The following is an 18,309-nucleotide window of genomic DNA, read 5'->3' as shown; positions in this document are numbered from 1 at the left end:
TGTTTCCTAGCAGAATTTTTTTCTTCTAAAAAATCTGTAACCCATTCCAAACTGATTTCATTCCAAAAAGGAATGAAGCCCCCTTTATAAGGACTCACCACATCATAACAATCAGCACACACAAAAATGTTCAAAAATATTGTGTTGGTTATTAATTTTGTTTTAAAAATATTGTATAATAAGCTTCCATCTATCATTTTTGCCGTCCATATGTGGAGTATTGCAATTGATCTATCACCATGGAATTTTGAAGCAGCCTATCTTTACATTGGGCTATTGGGCACCAATTCAGGACAGCACTTAAGCATGTCCTTAACTTCAGCTACCTGCTTACATCCTATTGACTTCAATGAGACTTAACCATGTACTTAAAGTTAATCACATGTTGTGTCCTGTACTGAATAGGAATTCTTTCCTGAATCAGGTCTAGTACTGGGGCTCTGGTATAGCCACCATGCTGCATTTAAGAAGAAAGAGGAATGTCATAGGAATCAATAATTAATTTGTAAAGACTCTGGTTATGGGGTAATCGCATCTGGGATACTGTGAAATGTCTCAGCAAAATTAAATGAATATTTGAGTCCAATACCTGGGGTAGTAGGGAATTGTCTTAAAATTGAGCAAAATATGGAAGAAGGCTGAAGGTGAGTAGCGGATGAGAAAATGGAAAGTGAAAGATAAACCAGGCTGAATAGAAAGACCTTGCCACTGATTTTTTCCCCTAGAAATGCTGAGTTACTCTTATTCTGCCCTGATGGCCACTTCTTGAGTATTCATAAAGCCCATAGCCATGGATTCCCCAGTTTGAGTGGGTGGGATCCTTGACCAGTTTGTGTTTGTGTGGGACCTCATAACATCTAGTAAGTCACAAGCCTGCTAGGTATCAGCTGGCTGCCTGAAACTGAGCCATCTCCTTCTTTGAACTGCAAATATGACTTCTAGCCATGAGGGTCCAGCTCAACAAGGAGCCACATCAGACTCAGACTGACGGCAAAGGAGGGAAAAAAAAACCAGGCGTAATTAGCAAAGTGATTATAATGATTGCTGAAAGTTCTAGTTTCTTTTCTCACCATAACCCTACTTTAGGGTTGTTAACCGTGACTGTGGGTTGACACAGACTTTCCGAGTATTCGTATTAAACATACACAGTAGTCCAGATTTACCCTTGATATAATACCACTGACTTCAGGGGAGTTACAGGAGGGATGAATTTGGGCCAGTGTTTTCTAAGCTGCAAAATTGCTCTGTCTCAGTACAGAATTAGCCGTTATTCTTGGAATGAAACATGCTGAAGATGAGCAGATCCAATGAAGCATGCTCTGGTACAAGCATAACAAACCAAAACCATATCGTCATATTGCTGCTGTTTTGATGATGCATGCATCCTCAAACAGTTTTAGCCACAATTCTTTTTTCTGTTCCATCTTGCATCACTGCAAGACAGAATTATGAGTAATATGACTGCTAAAAATATTCTTTAAAAGAAAATGTTACATGCTCTCTTTTTTTAAAAAACATGATATGCAGTATTAATTATGGAAATATTTTAACTATTTTTTTAAATCAATGTTAATAGAACAAAAATAGCTGTTAAAAATGCTACTAATGAGCATCAATGAATCAGCATTACGTCATCTTACCGAAAGCATTTTTATAGCATGTCTGCATTAGATTTTCTCAAGACACTATTAAAAAGAGGCAGGTAGGCCTAACGATGCCACAAGGTCCTATGTCATTTTGAAGCTGCACTTTTCCTGATGGTGTTGCTCATTTCAGAAACCCAAAGGAGTTGAAATTTATTGTCTTCGTTTATACATGGGTCCATTTATGGTATAAAGCCTTAAGGATGACTGAATGACAATAATCAAAAAGCAGATATTTTCATCATCATCCTTGTTAGTAATTTCAGCAAAGTGCACAGTGATTGAACCTGGAGACAGAACTGCCCTGTCATCTGGGTCAGTATCTCATCCGCGGATTACAGAGAGGCAAGCGGCTTTCATTATAAAGCTCTATAGCCCCAATTCTGCAATCTAATGTGAGTGGCAGAATCTTGTCCCCATGTAGAGCCCTATTGAATTTGATGGCACTCCATTAGTATTAAATCGCCTTTAAAAGCTAGTGTGCTAGCTATATATGAGAAAAATAGATTGACTTCAATGCAGTTGGGAGCTTGGATTTGACATTTAAACTCTGGTCCTACAGGTACTTATGCATGTGAATGGTAAACTTTTATGCACAAGTAGTCCCATTGACTTTAGTGTGACTAGCCATGTGTGAAAGTATTTACAAGATTAATTGATAATGTAATAGTATTTTCCTATTGAAAGAAATATAAAAATATTTTCAAGCAGCAACAATTATAAGTAATTTACCAAAAACCCCTATTCATTGATAAACATATTCAATGATATTTTTCATGTAACAGTATCCCTTAAAAGAAAATATTTAAATACCAAAGTCAATATAACAAAGATACACTCCAAACACCAATTCAATGGAGATTTAAGACAGCTGTGTTGTGATGATACATTTCTTTATATTTGAGAATAATGATGTTAGTTCATTATGTGCGTAACATAAGATCTATTATGTGCTTAATTACTGATTGCCTTGCTCTTAGCTGTTTGGATTTTGTAACTGATATTATCACACAGCATCCTTACCTGCTTTTTGAAACTATTTTTGTTTTGGGAATTAGCAATCTCCACATATGTCAATCTGCAGAAATTTTCATGACAAAATCATTTTCAGTACCTACAGAGTTGGTTTGGTTTGATGTGGTATATTTTGGTCTATCCATTTTTGCTATAAACTAAATAAATTCAAAAGTGCTCATCATTGGACTAATTTTGCACCCACTGAAATTATTGAAAGTTTCATCATTGTCTTTAAGGAGAGCAGTCAGGCCAAGTGTAGATGCTTTTGAAAATTTCATCCTAAACACCTTATTTGAGTAAATATTAACAGACACTATTTAGGAGATACACAACTCTGGCTTAGTTATTCATTTATTTACTTTAGTGCAGTATTGGCCAAAATATACAAGACTCTCTGCAGCCGTATCATATCTGGCCCCTGCTACTATAAGCATATACTTATGTTAGTTTAAATGTGCAATATTTAGAACAAGATTGTGCCCTGGTCCTACATAGCAGTGCAAGGGAGTAAGGCCATGAACCTTACTCACTGCATGTCCATGTAAGATTTTCTCCAACTGTGGCTGGAGTCCAAGGGGAAGAGCAAGAGCGATGTGTCCAATACTCATCCCCGCTGCCCATGAGTGAGTGGGGAGCAAGTGGGTCTAATGGCTCTACTTCCCATGTGTCATCCAGCAAAGCTGGCAGGAGGAAGTAAGTTGCACCACAGAAGGGGTTGTAGTAACCTACTAAGTGCCTTCACCTCCCCTCCAAGAGCAACAGGAAATAGGAGAAGCTCCAGATCTCCTCCTGAGGTGACACAGGTACACCCCACCCTGTGCTTGGGGCTGAGTTCTGAAGGTCAATCTACCCCTTAATGGATATGACCAAAAGTTAGTGAAAAAACCTCTCTAGATGGTGAACTCATGAAGCGATGGGGCTACAACGCAGCCCATATAGTTTTCTATTGTAAAAAATATCTCCCTGAAAATGGCTTGCTTTTGGAACAGCCCATTCCTATCTCAAAGAAGTTCTATTGCCAATGACCTCTATATTTTTTCTATGATGCCATTAGCTATATTTCAAACTTGGAATATAGTTAAACCTCTCTGACATCAGAGCTATCCAATACATCCTTTTGTGTAAGTATCAGAGGAATATTTTTTCCCCCTGACTATAGGTGCCCTCTGTAGAATATCCATTAATAGTGTGGCAGTTCCTCAGTTCCTCTCCCTAGATTTTCCGAGGTCTAGCTAGTATGCCTGAGATGCAGAAAGTTCTCTACCCATTACTGTTTATAAAGGTGTGAAAACTTTATTTTTGCTAGAAAAATCTTAGCCCAAATCTCCAATAGCTAGGCCCAGTTACATCACCTTGTTTGGCCCCTTATTTCACCATAACATTAAGTAAGATGCAAATTAAAGTTTTTAATCAAAAAGAAAAAGTGAAGCAAATTCTGCTTTTGAGGATGCATGCACAGGCACTAATTTCATCAGGTCATGTACATCAAGGGAGGGAATGTAGCTCAGAGTTCTTAAATCTGAAAAATATTTGCCTTTAGTAATCAGTTGTGTTTTAGACCTGAACAGGATGATGGCCCATGGCAGTTTCTTAATTTTCTATAGCTTTGTTTTGTTTAATTGGGCATCAATCCAGCAAAGCATTTAATTATGAGCTTAACTTTAAGCAGGTGAATAGTCTTCTAGTGCTCAGAAGGCTCAAATAGACAGATACTAGTTATAGCAAAGCCTCAAAAAGAGGATAAGGGAAATTCTTCCTGTGGATGGGCTGCAGTCATAGCTTCTACAAGCTTTAAAACACACAACTATGTGGCCAGATTTTCAGGTGGTGTAAATGGACATACATAGCTTCATTTAAGCAAATGGAGTAATGCCAATTTACACTAGCCAAGGAGCTGGCCAGCCATCTCCACTGTCATATATTTAAACTTTGGCAGGGCTTATTTTGAATAAGCAACCACTGTTGGTTTTTCTTTTTTGGAAAAAAATCAATTCCAAAACTACCTCCATATTCCTCTCCCCACATAATTCTTCCTCTTCTCATGTTGTTGATGACTCCTCCCATATGTAAAATGAACAATAGCTTATCTACATGTGATAAAATGTGAATTTTACATGCTATAAATTGACTCCTTTCACTTTTTGATTCTCAATGACACTCTATAAGTTGCTAGTGATAGGGCAACTAAGAGGGTTTTCCTTTTTAATGGAATTCAGTGTCTTCATTCTTGCCAGGATTGAAGATTGGGAAGATAGGACCTGAGGCTTTTTCTATTGAAGTCAATAGCAAAAGCCCTAGTTAGGGAGTAGAATTGAAACTACAAAGGGAATAGAATTGAAACCATGGTGTTTGTATTATTTCTATAATATTTCTCTGAAGCCATAGTTTCACATTGTATATAATAAATAATCCCCCTTTCATTGATTGATTGCCTCTTCAATATCTATGGATAAGCTACTGGTTCCATCTCTTTTTATGTTTTATACTCGTATAATCTTCGTACTGTGCTGCTTTTCTCTCAGGAAGGATGAACCCTGCTTGGGCTGAATATCACATTGTTAGAATTACCTAATTCACAGCAACCATTGTGATGAATATTTTATAGTCAGTGATTAACAGTGGAATTGATTAGTAGTTGCTATACAACTGAGGGTCTTTTCTCAGACTTTCAGTATTAGCATTTTTATTTCAAAGACATTTCATGAGCAAAGCCAAAGAAAGCTACACTGGGTAATACCAAATGTGAGGCCAAGCGGTAGCCATAGGAACAAACGTTTATGGTGAAAGGAGCCATGAATTCTGTGTGGTCTCTTCCAGTCCTACACAATAGCTGTTATGTCATGTGACATTGGGTTTGAAACAGTATTTTAGTGAATTTAGCTCATGAAAAGTATTAGATTGACAGGTTCTGGAGCCAGAAGTCACTTATTTATGCTCACTGTCCAGAAGTATACCTCAGTCCAGTTCCAGATAGACTACCTCCAGCTGTTAAAGGGTTGTTCAGCCTCTTCTTATTTCATCCTTCGTCTCTTTGCTGAGACTGTTGTCAAGATTGCCAGTTAATGCCAGTTATGATACTGGGTTTGTTTTGGGGTGTCTAGCCTTTTAAGTAGTTCACTCCCTCGCTAACTCACCAGATAGAGTAATATTTGGTATGGCAGTATATCAGATGTTATCCAGCTATCCAGCTAAATTAAGTCCATACATGGATTTCACCTGGTTATCTCTTAGTTATTTCTTCAAGATATTTTTCTTATTTTGTGATGCCTTAATGTGAATCCATACTAACTATAATTAAATCAAATATTCTAGTTGTAACTTTATTCTCACCGTGATGTATTTTTCATACTTGCACTCCAGATTCATAGTCCTCTAGAACTCTTCTTCACGTGAATTTCATACTAATTCAATAAGCCCTTCCCACCTGCCCTGTCTCCAGTGAGGTTTTCAGTATACCTGAAAGAGTTTATCTTATTGCTTTGCACACTTCTTTCTTATTTCAAGGATAGATCCTGTCTAGACACTGAGGGGATTTGTTTTTTGTTTTTTATTTTAGTCAGCTGATGACAGCAGTTTCTTAATTATCTGTTGGGACATCATCCTGACTTCATTCTGTATTTTTTTTTTCTTCCTCCCCTGAGAAAAGTACGTCTGTTTCTGGAAGCTGTCTCATACCTTCCACTTAGATCAGAGAGAAGAAGATATTATTTTGCAGTTGTAATTCCCATCAATAAACTACCCTGTGATTGCTTATTCCCACTGTTTCCAACATTGCATTCACCTAGCATTCCTATTACTTGTTTTTACCTTTCTTTAACTTTCTTTGTTAGCCTAGGATAACAGCATCACACAATTGAGTTGGTGCAAATCATCTCTTTCTTTGAAAAACTAACCAAATGAAAATTATATTTTTAAACTCAATCTAAAGAAGCAGAATAAAGTACTGGAAAGCATTCATTCAGCTGTTCAATGTAAGTTTTAATGACATTACATTCTTCAATATAAACTTCATCCTATTGTCCCCAAAGAATAATAAAACAACCCACTTGCAGTGCTAACAGTGTCTGTTTCTCTAAGCCATATGGTGGTTATGCTACTAATGCCTGGTTCAATGTTGGCAGTAAGGACAGATGGACCGTCTGCTGAATGTCGATTGGGAATGGTCTTATCCATTAACCATTATCCTCCTGTCCTCCTACTAGAAGAATACTAAAGGTATGATCATGTGAAATGTGATTTTCAGCTCAGGGAGATGTGTTTAAGCAAACTGCTAGTAAATCCCTTTAGCTATCCTATATATGCCCTTGAATTACAGTATTGGTAGTGGGATATGCAGTAATATGATAAATGACTGATTTAAATCAATTGTTCATTTTCAATGTGAATTATTATCCATAATCTTTGATCACTCCCATTTTAAGGTTGATTTTTAAATGATATCATAATGAGTCACCAATAACAAGAGCTCATGTACAGAGTTGCCATTGTTCTGCTACTATCCTAATTTTTGAAAAAGTTTCCATGATACATTCTTTTTTTGTATGTTTATAACCTTCTGAGAAATCACCTCTTCAGTTGAATTTTCCCATGCTTGGAAGGTGATTTTTTGTGTGTGTATTAAATTTTAGGAAAAATCCCTTCACTGTTTTTGAATTGGGCGGGGATGAAAACAATAACATTTAAAATGAATAAACAAAAAATCCTCTAGCCACTTCCATAGAAAAGTTAGCACAAAACAGCTAAAGAATGATACGTCAATTGATATGGACATGGTCCTCAGTGAACACAGTTAATTATATCATTTGGCTTTATGTAGAATTACGTCCGTTATCTTGACTCCACCTCTAGTGCCGCCCACTTCTCTTTGTTATTAGGTCCTCTAAGTCAGTAATTTTCAAACTTTTTTTCTGGTGACCCAGTTGAAGAAACTTGTTGATGCCTGCAACCCAATGGAGCTGGGGATGAGGGGTTTGGGGTGTGGGAGGGTCTCAGGGCCGGGGCAGAGGATTGGAGTGTGGGGATGAGGGCTGCAGGGTGGGGCCGGGAATGAGGGTTTCAGGGTATGGGAGGGGGCTCTGGGCTAGGGCAGGGCGTTGGGGTGCGGGAGTGGGTCAGGGCTCTGGGCTGGGAGTGCAGGTGCTGGGATGGGGCCAGGGATGAGCAGTTTGGGGTGCAAGAAGGGGCTCTGGGTTTGAGGAGGGGCTCAGGGCTGGGGCAGGGGGTTTCGGGGATCGGGTGTGGGGTTACCTCAGGCAGCTCCAGTCAGTGGCACAGCAGAGTGCTAAGGCAGGCATCCTGCCTGTCCTGGCACCACCGACAGCGCTGTGCCCCAGAAGCAGCCAACAGCAGGTCCGGCTCCTAGGCAGAGGTACGCAAGCGGCTCCGCGTGGCTCTCGCCTGCAGGCACCACCCCCGCAAGCTCCCATTGACTGGTTTCCGGCCAATGGGAAGGTGGAGCTGGTGCTCAGGGTGGGGGCAGTGCACAGAGCCCCATGGCACTCCTCCCGTCTAGTAGCCGAACCTGCTGCTATCTGTTCTGGGGCACAGCGAAGTGTCAGAACAGGTAGGAACAAGCTGTCTTAGCTGGGCAGCACCACCAATGAGACTTTTAACAGCCTGGTCGGCGGTGTTGACTGGAGCTGCCATGACCCAGTGCCTTACATTCTGCCACCCAGTATTGGATTGCAATCCGCAGTTTGAAAACCACTGCTCTAAGTTGCATGGTGGTGTTTGGATTAGAGTGCCATTAGTTTAGATAGGAAAGTGATGATTAATAGCCACCTTTAATAATTTTGTATTTCTCTGAGTTCTGTATCTTTTTAGGGATTGCTTATTTTTCTTTTTGTTTTTTTACCACATCATATGCTATATAAATCCTGTCCAGAGACTGCCTAGGAATGGGTTAGTTACCCTTTCCCTCTACAGAAATGAAATGGCCTACAATGGCTGCAGGATAGCAGGACTCGGGCAGGTGTGGGGAGCTGGGGATTTAGTCTGCCGGTGAGAGTCCTGGAGGAAGGATCTTTATAAGGAGGAATGGAAAATTGGCTGGGGAGAGGGGGAATTCCTCTTTCTCTCTGGAGCTTTGCTGAACTTAGCCACACATATATATTTGTCTCTGTTAAGCAAACCATGCCTTGTACCTTTCCTGGCCTTTGGTGAGAGAAGCTGTGTTGTATTCATGTTTGGCCTTTAAAAGGTCAGGACATTTTTCACAATTGTTTTTGTTTTAAAATAAATCATATCACAAATGTGTTTAAACTTCACCTTGGGGTGCAGAGTTACTGCCTGCTCTAACTGACCTATCACAGAAAGTTTTCAATTTTAATGTCTTACCTGAAACTGACCAATAAAAGAAACCCCCCAAAAACCAACCCTTACAACTCATAGAACTTAAAGAATGAAAGCCTTTAAAACATGCTGGAAGAGCAGATAAAGCTCACCATCTCCTGATCTAATACACAACCATAATAATTCCTGGTGCCACACCAGACTACAAGAATTCCATCTCCTTTAGGCCATGGAGTGACTGGAAGTCAACATGATACCGATACTACTGCTTTTTTCATGGTACAGGTGCCAGCCAATAATTGAGATAGTGCTCACTGACTGTACTTTCAAAATAGGTACAGTTACTGAGATCCCAGCAATCATAGCGGGGGTCATAGTAACTACTATGGACGTAGTCATATATCTGTCATTGTTCACCAAAATATGATTACGGTTCAATCAATTTGCAATATCTTTATTTTTTCAAGTTTAATATATAGTTTCTAATGTATATAGTTGTTTAGCCTCTACAGCACTCACAAATATTTCACAATTTTCTGTTGCATTTTATTATTATTCATTTATTTAGGTCTCAGTTCAGCCTCTCTCACTCATGTTGAGTACTAGCTTCACTGAAATCCAAATCTGAAGCTTACTTATTATGTGTTAATCCTGAATATTGTGCTTGTTATTGCACAAGACATGATCCCCGCCCTGAGTAGCTTACAATCAAACAAATTAAACATCAGTCACAAAATGCATTGGCAAACCTAAGGAAAGGATCTGTTTTACACCACATCCTTAATCATACCCCATGCTTTGTTGCCAAAAATGGTATTAACAGAAAGGAAATGAATGTGCAGATGTAATTTCCCATAGCATGTCACCCTCCTACCCCTTCTGCTCCAAAAGTATGTTAGCCTTGATGCCAGCTGTATTTGTTTTTAATACCAATCTCTCAGTGTGTTTTTCCATGCCATCCATTACAGTTGGAGCCCCACTCCCTACTTTGGCCACCAAGTTACCACTGTCTCCTCAGTTAAATCCCTCTCAAAATCTTCTCTCTTCCGTGATCCCTACAGCACTGTGAATTTATATTAATTGCTTCTTTATCTTCTCTATCACACACCTCTGTGAATGTATATATATAAATAATTTGTATCTATAATAAAGAAATACTGAATCTCCAAGAAGGGCCCCTACCTAAACTGAATTACTGTATTATCATATAGCAACAACCCTTAACTTCCTGCACCACATCTACTCTCTACCATTGGTCAACTTCTGTCATGTCTCATCTTGAGTTTAGATTGCAGAGCCAGGAGCTGTGTCATTACAGATCTTCTGCGAAGCACCTAGCATAATTTTGAGGACAATAAAATTTTCAAATACTAGCAATCTGAAATTATAAAAAATAAAAGTTGTAAGACAAAGTATTAAAAAACAAAAATATTCTTGAAGATAAACTTTCTCACTGAAACTATTAAAATACATGGCATAGAACTTCAGAGTGGAATGTTCAAAAGCAACTTGGCTGAGCTCTAAGTACATGGAAGTTTTACCATTGATTTCATTGGGAGCAGTTAGGCTGAGACTCAGTGCTTTCTAAAATCCCTGATTTCGTCTCCTTCTCTACTCCTGGAAAAACAGCTCTTTTCCCAGATAGCTTAATTTCATATCTGCAGACCATCTAAGGGTGAAATCTCTACCAGGGAGATTTGTGGGCAAATCTCATTGCCAACAGATTCATGTACGCGAGCAGAGCAGTGGATCTCATTTCTTTGCTTGCCTCTATGATCTGGATATTGCAGGTGGGCTAAGGAGGAGTTACTCAACCTGCATTCTTCCTGTACATGCTCAGAGTTTAACCACTAGCTAGGCCCATATCTGGGCTACAGTTGTGCATAATTTTATAGTTTAAAGTTGCTTGCTTCCTCTGGCTAAGTCTGCCCTACCTCTTGAATTTTCTTGTGTATGGGGATGCAAGTAAAACAGATTTCAGTCTTTATGTTCCTGCCACAAACATAGCTCTCTATTACCTCAGTACAACTGTTTCCCCCTCCTTTTCTCATCTGTGTCATGGCTAACTTTAAACTTCCAGATACAGAATATTAATCATGTAATAGGGCACTTTAAAGGAAAGAGGGATGAAGCATGTTTCTTGAGGGAGCCCTATCTGAATGCATTTACTGTGTTCCTGCAAAGGTGGAGTGTCACTTCTGTTGCACCTTTCCTTTCACTTCCAGGGTCCCATGGATATTCCTCAACTGAACTCTGCAGGATTATTGCTTCAGTGGCCCTCTCCATGATACAGTTCTTTGCACAGCCCATTAACTCCATGTGAAAATTTCAGTGAGAGTTAATGCTGTGGCATCTCTTTGGCATCTTCTACTGAGTAGCCATAAGGTGACTCAGCAAATGGCTCTTATTATTGGAACAAAAATGTAGACCATCATCCATTCATGCAGGACAACTCCTAAATCTATGCATCGGGGATGCATCCATGCATCACTTCCCCACAAATGGCCTTGAACCACAGGGTTAGGAAGCCTCTGCTCCATTTCAGATCTGCAATGTCACAAACCCTCCCCACTAGTGGAGGTGAGTTCTAGAAAATTCTGCTAGGTTCATCTCAGTGAGTTATTTGCTCCTTTAGTCTCTGATAGAGGGCCATCTAGCTCCCATATACTATTAGGAAGTTCAGCCAGTTGCGCCACGGCGACATCTCTAAGGAAATATTCACCCCACTCACAATGCTTCACCCTTTACCTGTGTGACCTCTAAGCTGACCACTCATGACATCTCCCAAAGCATCACACAGCTTGTATCAAAGACAGAGATGGATATGTGGCCTAAGCAACACATATATAGCATAAAATGTATACAAGAGAAAGAAGACTTGCCTGTAATCCACTTATACAATGTTGTTTCATTAACTTACAAGCTTTATTATTCTAACATCCAATGCGTAACTGAAACAAAGAACCCTAGCCAAACACGCTATAATAATGACCTAAGGGTGGATCATCATTGCAATCAGTCAGACGTCTAGTTCCTCCAGCTCTCATTGTCTTAACCATACCATCAAAGGTGCCAGATTCAGGAAACAACATATAATATTTGAGACAGGAAAGTGTCATACACAATGTTTGACATGGTTAACAGCCTTTTAGGCTGATATGATTGCTCAGCAATGTTTGCTTTTTCAAGGAATGATACACTAAATATTTTTTTGAGTATTTTTGAATGTGTTCATGCTTGGTGATGGCTTTTTTTATTTAGGATGCAAGGATGTATTTTTCCGTGGTTTAGCATGAACTTGATGGGTGGAAGAAAACATATCCTCCATGAAGCAGCCACTGGATGGTCTCAATGTCTAGTTACATTGTGACCTGTACAATAGCAAATGTGTAGTTATATTTATATATCATGAGTGGTTCTACATCATAGGAGCTACTGTACATTAAAAAGTTATCCTATCTCAAATTCTGAAATTTTGGAAGGTTTAAATAAGCCATATGTTTGACACTTCATCCTCCTCAATTTATCTAAGCCATCTGAGATTTGGTTTACATTTCCATTCCATCCCTTTCTCCAAATGGTATTCTGACAACCATCCATTCAACATAGGGTTGATCTCTTTCTCAACAATAATTGGCTCCTTCTCCTGAGTCTTTATCTTACATCATCTTATTTTCCATTTTTATATCGCAACATGTTTTCTCTTACTTTTCATGAAAATTCCACTACACTTTTGCAACTGCCAGTCCCTGGCTTGCACTTGTCAACATTTGAAAAGGTTAAAAGAAAGTAAAGGAAGTATGTTCGAATTGAATTTACCCATTCTGCACATCCAATGTGCTATTACATAGATTCTCAACCTGGTAGTCATGACCTTTAAAGTGGCTGCAGATAGGTGTCAGGGACTGTGAGCATCCTTGCCCTTCCTATATTGATAAATAGCAGGGGCTTCCCTGCAAGATCCTGGCTATGTGGGAAGGCAGTCTCAGTATGGAAAAAGTGGTCCTGGCATGGAAAAGTTCAGAACCACTATGCTGCAGTATTCATGCACTTGGAGGAAAGACCTCAAGTGTTGGTGGTCTACACTAGCCTTTTTTGTCCACATTTGTCCATTGTTGTTGCCAATGAGAATGTTAGTACAGACAGGACTCCAGGTAGCCAGTAACATTTTTGCCATCATGTCAGCTTACCCTTCTCAGAGCAGGTCTACAAGATACCATGTTCATGCAGATGACTGCAAAACTGTAAACTGAACCAGAGCTTGAAATGGTGGATAATTTTAGTCAGAAAAATGTCTTTTACAGACATTGCCTTGTGGTGACTTTAGAGCTACTGTTCATTCAATACTAGGGATGCCATGTTGCACAGTTTCCCCCCACAAAAATGGGAAACTGTGGTACATTATGGAAGATATAGTTCAGCTGGGGATCATGGCCCATAGAGAAGGATGGCTAGATGAGAAGTAAACAACAATTCCCATGAGGTACTCCCACTCCCACTTTCAAACAAAATCTTTCCGTTTTGATTTTTTTGCTGAAAACTTGAAATTTCCCATGGAAAAGTTCAATGAAAGACTAAACATTTTTCATTTTTGTTTAAAATTTCTGTGGGGGGAAAAATTTGGACCTGCTGTATTCATGCTCTGTTTTTATTCCACTTGTTTCCTGTGATCAGAAGATTCCAGAAGAGTTTTTCAAGTTAAAAAATGTGATACATTTTTAATGTAATATGAGGTTGTATCTTTGCTTCCACAATGGTGTTATTTAATGACTTTTGCTTCAAAGTCTGGAAGGTGATTCTGTGACATTGTGGGCTTCATGATTATTGTGTCTTAAGCTCTGATTTTGCAAACACTTATGCACATGCTTAATTTTACACAGTGTGAGTAAGCCCATTGAAGTTAATGGTATTATGGTGTGTACAGTTAAGCGCATGCATAAGTGTTTGCAGAATAAAACAGTGATTTCCACATTAAAATTTGCTTAGTATAGAAGACTTTTTTCTTGATGCTAGACCATCAAACTCAAACTGGTAGCTGAATTATGTTCTTTCTGGCTTGTACATCATCTACAGTAATAGACAGGGCTCCAGGTCACAAATCTGCCCTAGGTTCCACCTATGCAATCTGATGGACATTTTTTAAACATCTTTACGTTGTTTTAAATGGGACTGCACAGATGTAATGTCAAGGCACAATTTGGGTTGATAATTGGAACTTAGTTAACCTTTCCTTTGATGAAGCACAAACCAGAGAAGAATCTAATTAATTCGTCCATAGTTTACTGGTTTTCCAGTGCTGACAGATTTAAAGTAGTAAAAACTTATTTTTGTTGCAACAGCAAGTTTATAGGTCTCCACATAAAAACAGGTACTACATCTGTCAAGTAAAGGATGACATTTTTACAGTCACTTTAATATTTTCTTTTGCTTTAGTTCTTTTGTTAATTACTTTTGTGAATAAAAAAATTGATTGTATACTGCATGAAGTCCACAATATAGCTTCAAAATTTTACATTACATTATCTTTCAATTTTCTTCCAGTGAGAAAACAGCAAATGGATGCAGCCAATTCTAACTGGTTTTAATTGATAGCTATCTAATACAACCTACTAAATCTCATGAAATAGAAATACCCAAACAGTTTGGACTATCATTACATGCTGGAAAGAGCAATCTCTTTTGTAGTAAATACTTGTGTTTGTTTTGTTCTGCACTGCTTTCATACATTTATTTTATAAATGAAGCTAAGAAGAAAATCTTCAGAATTTAAATTCTAGAAAGTCCTCCAAAAGCTGGCACATCTAGTGTATATGTTTCAAACTGTACTGGATACATGTATTGTAAGCAACCACACAAAAAGAAAGGGAAATGACAAAGAAAGATGAGGAAATGTGTTTCTCATCAAAATGTTATATTTGCAATTTGTTAGTGTGTCAAGACCTTTTAAATCAAGAAGTGTGAGTTTTGATATGAAAATATGACCATATGATAGAAGTATTTCAACTAATTCCAGTTGGATAAGATACAGATGCCAACATTGGGATTTGTATAGCTGATTTAATTTTGACTTTTTCATTTCATGCTTGCAACATTGTTTAATCCTAAATGTACAGTTTAATTCTACTTAAACATATGTTGTCTTTAAATATTTTATTTACTTAGAATTACACATAATAATATAACCACTTTCTATCTGAGATGTTACTGAACTCTAAATAAGAAATTGTTGGATTAAAGTTTAATGGAATGTACTATGCAGGCATATATAAAAATGCCTTAAATTAAATGCCTGACTATACAGACCTAATGTTCCAGGTGACCTTAGGAATTCAAATGCTGCTACTGGTGTGGATATGCATGGTAATATTAGATGCAATGGTTAGGAGTTTAGAATGTAAAGGCAGGCGTATCTGAAACTAGCTTGAATACATTTATTTTTTGTTTACGTGGGCCACGTTTTTGCATGTTGTGTGTATATATATGTCTAGAATTCAGTTCCCCTTCTCCCCATCCCCAAATGAAATATTCTTAAACCCCACTTTAAAAAAAGCTAAATGTACAGGACAAAGAAGCATGTAAATAAGTGATGATACTTATGGAGATGTAATGTTTATATGTAAAAAAATGTTATGTACATAGAAAAGAAAAAATGGCTCAATTAATGTTTTAAAAATATTTCTTTTACACAGATGTTGCATTCACATATATGTGCTACATATTTTAAACACAGATTTTATTTCACTGTCAACTTTAAATCATTTTGGGCCTGATTCTACCAACCTAACTTATGTTGAATAACACTTTTTACTCCAATTGCAGTGTCATTGAAGCCATTATGTAAGGATAGCAGTATCAGATCCTGTGATTGTTGCTATCTTTTTCTTTTATGGGTCTTGTGCACCTTTTTAAAATCAGATCCTAAAAATATAGGATTACAGGGTGGGGCATTAGCCTAAATCTAGGTTTTTGGAATAATGTTTTTTTCTTATAGATTTAATATAAAAATGAAAAACTTAGAAATTAAAAGATAAGGCTAGTTTGCACAACCATTACTTACACTGGTGAGCACTTACTATTCACACAAGTAAGTCTGGTTGGGCTATTCCAGTGAATAAGTTTTCACCAATGCAAGTAAGGGTTGAACAAGTTAAACCATAATTTCTACATGTTTTCTTAGAAAACCCGAAATCTTGCATGTTACTTTCAAATTATTACAAGACTGAGGGCCAGATAAAAATAAATATAACATTAGATTGGTTATTAATATATTATGATAGGTAAGTTTCACCTATGAGAATTTGAAAATTATGTGTAAATGCATTGACTCAGAATAGGAGAGATTCTGAAGAGACACTGAAGTAGTCATAAATGTTCACTGTCTAGATAACACTAATTATATTGATTAGACAGCATGTGCATAGCAACACAAATGTTTTTGATTGTCTAAACTAAAATCCATTTGAATTGCAGCTTAATTTGTTGACAACTATATTTCGTGTATTTCAGGCCTATAACTATTGTTCAAGCTGTTGAAGGACTGTGGCTGTTATTTAAAGTGTTCAACTCTAGTAATATCTGTAGCCTTCAGTATATCCTTGAGTGCCTTACACAGCTTGTTAACACAAACACTTGTAGTTAAGAAAAACAATATACCTGAGAGTCATTCTTGGTGGATTGATGCCAAATTGCTTTGCATCTATAATGCTACCATTAAAACCTTACAATTGGTAGTGTGTTTTAGCACAGTAATGGATTTAGTTTAGACTCAGGAAATCATATTGTGAATATGTGTATTAAACCATGTATTTATTTATTGTACATTTTATAAAAAGGTCTATTGTAAATTTATGCAAAATATAAATTATATAAAATGTTTCCTCCTACGGCAAACATGCCATGAGTTATTTGTGTTCTCTAATGTAATCTCTTAATAACCATATCCTAAATATGTAATGTTTGGTTCAGTGCTGAAATGGTAATTGACAGGCCTAAACGAGGACTGTATGTTGATCAACTACAAAATTTTACACATATTTTTGTATTGTGATTCATATGATATATATCAAGAGACTTTCTATTCATTTGTAAAATACATAAATTATTGTAAACTTTTAATAAAAAAGTCTGTTTTAAACCTTCAAAATAGAAAATGTGTTTTGTTATTCTTGTGGTGGTGAGAAAGAAGACTTTGAATCTGTTATATTAACTGTAGCAATACTTACTCTACTGCAATATTGTGAAATTATCACCTGAATCTCCCCCATGGCTACATCATACATGAAGAATGATTCTACAAATACATATGTATGTGAATAACCTTACTCCCATACAAATTCCATATGTCTGCTCACATGAGTAAAAGTTAAACACATGCTTATGTGTTTGCAGGATTGAGCCCTAAAAGCCTGATCTAAAGCCCATTGAAATCAGTGGGAGTCTTTCCACTGAATTCAATGAGTGTTGGATAAGGTCCTAAGCTTGCATCTCTGTATGGTGACCTAATTCTATTCAACATTAGAAGGGACAATGCCTTTCAGAAACTACAAGCCTACCTCAGTTAATACAAGCTAGAGAATATTCTATGAAATGTGGTTTATTGCTATATGGCTGAGATCAGATGATGTCTAGAGATAATGTAATGCTTGTCTTTCTGAAATCCTTAATGGGTTTAGAAATTATTCATAAATTTTCCCAAAATTTAAATATTATTCCAATTAGGAAAGAATGTTGAAATAAATTACCATCACAAACTCTATCCAGGCATATGTAAATATTATTCTTTTGGCTAGAATAATAATGCAAGAGAGGAGAGGTTTGTTTTATTAAGGAAAAACAGAACTATTCACTGGGAAGAATAAAGAGACAGAAAATTAAAATCTCAGTACTTAGAGAAGCCTGTAAATTTAACTCCATTAAAAGTGGGTGACTTCTTCACTGTTGATAGTTTATATCAGGAAATACTAAGTTTCAGAAGTGGCATTCAGTGTTTATCACTGTAAAAGAATCAGGTTGAACGTTTAACGGGCATGATAGATTCACCATTGCATTGCTGTTCCCAGATTTATAGAGCCAAAAAAAAGGTGAAAAGGCCTTTCAGCTATTGACTTCCTGCATTAGAAAACTACAGGCACTGTCCACCCTCCTTATTATTAGTTTAAGAAGCTTATGCATAGCTTCAGTTTCAGTGCAGCTGAAAGACACATTTGCTGCACTGTGGTGTGGATCGGGGTGACACCAAAAGTTCTGCATATGTTTACCAAAGGCCAGTTGGTTTCCTTCGGGGGGGGGGGGAATCACACCGAAGGTAGATTTAATAGGCTGAAACGTGGCAGGCAGAGGCTCAGGGAAGCGGTGACAC

At 37.6% G+C, this 18,309-nt stretch overlaps 1 protein-coding gene across 2 annotated transcripts in view; it reads left to right on the top strand.

The window, feature by feature from the left end:
• JAKMIP3 (Janus kinase and microtubule interacting protein 3) overlaps positions 1 to 15,000 on the top strand; it is a 176,715-nt gene extending 161,715 nt beyond the window's left edge. The window contains exons 24-25 of one of the 2 annotated variants that reach the window (XR_012160035.1): positions 6,782 to 6,875; positions 14,493 to 15,000. The gene's annotated coding sequence lies outside the window, so the exon portion shown is untranslated. The remainder of the gene's footprint in view (positions 1 to 6,781; positions 6,876 to 14,492) is intronic. The other variant, XR_012160036.1, reaches the window with a different exon arrangement.
• Positions 15,001 to 18,309: the final 3,309 nt, after the last annotated feature.

The sequence above is a fragment of the Lepidochelys kempii genome, chromosome 7, assembly GCF_965140265.1.
Source record: "Lepidochelys kempii isolate rLepKem1 chromosome 7, rLepKem1.hap2, whole genome shotgun sequence".
NCBI classification, from domain to species: Eukaryota; Metazoa; Chordata; order Testudines; family Cheloniidae; genus Lepidochelys; species Lepidochelys kempii.
This window is presented reverse-complemented; position numbering and strand designations above follow the sequence as displayed.